The sequence below is a fragment of the Propithecus coquereli genome, unplaced genomic scaffold (assembly GCF_000956105.1).
Source record: "Propithecus coquereli isolate 6110/MARCELLA unplaced genomic scaffold, Pcoq_1.0 Scaffold32, whole genome shotgun sequence".
Taxonomy (NCBI): Eukaryota; Metazoa; Chordata; class Mammalia; order Primates; family Indriidae; genus Propithecus; species Propithecus coquereli.
Genome location: NW_012148841.1, coordinates 9,964,892 through 9,965,520, shown reverse-complemented (window position 1 = coordinate 9,965,520; position 629 = coordinate 9,964,892).

Below are 629 nucleotides of genomic sequence, written 5' to 3'. Positions count from 1 at the left end.
ATCCTCTTGTAATATGGAATAAAGCTCTCAGATCACTGTTCTTGTAAGGACCCAATTAAAACTTGAACATTACTGAATTAAAACCTTTAAAATATGACTTAAATACAAAAATCACACTATTTTTAGTGTGAATTCCTTCTGAATTCAAGGAAAAATTCCCATTCAAGACAAGAAGTAGATGGTTATAGCAGGGGAGAGTGATACATACAAATATCTAAATATACAGGAATGTAGATTTTTAATGTGATTTTCTGCTTTACAATGATGCTAATGTTTTATTGTTTTAGATTTCATTTTAAATGATCCTTGAAGTCTATAAGTGCCACATTAAGAACTTTATGCCTTGAGTGGTTGTTACAGCAGAAGTGGAAATAAATTTCTTAAGATATTTCAGAAACCCCTCCAGCTTTTACTCTATTATTGTTACTAATATACTACTTAGAATGGTTTTACTACTCAGCTGGGAGTATAGGAAAATTGAGAACAATATGCATGCCTTATGTGCTAAGTGAACTACAATAAACCATGCTATAATACAAATCCTGACCACCCTAGTAAATCAGATTTTAATGGGTTTTCCTATTTATTAATGTTGTTAAATTGCCTCTAAAAGGCCCTCTCAATCTGAG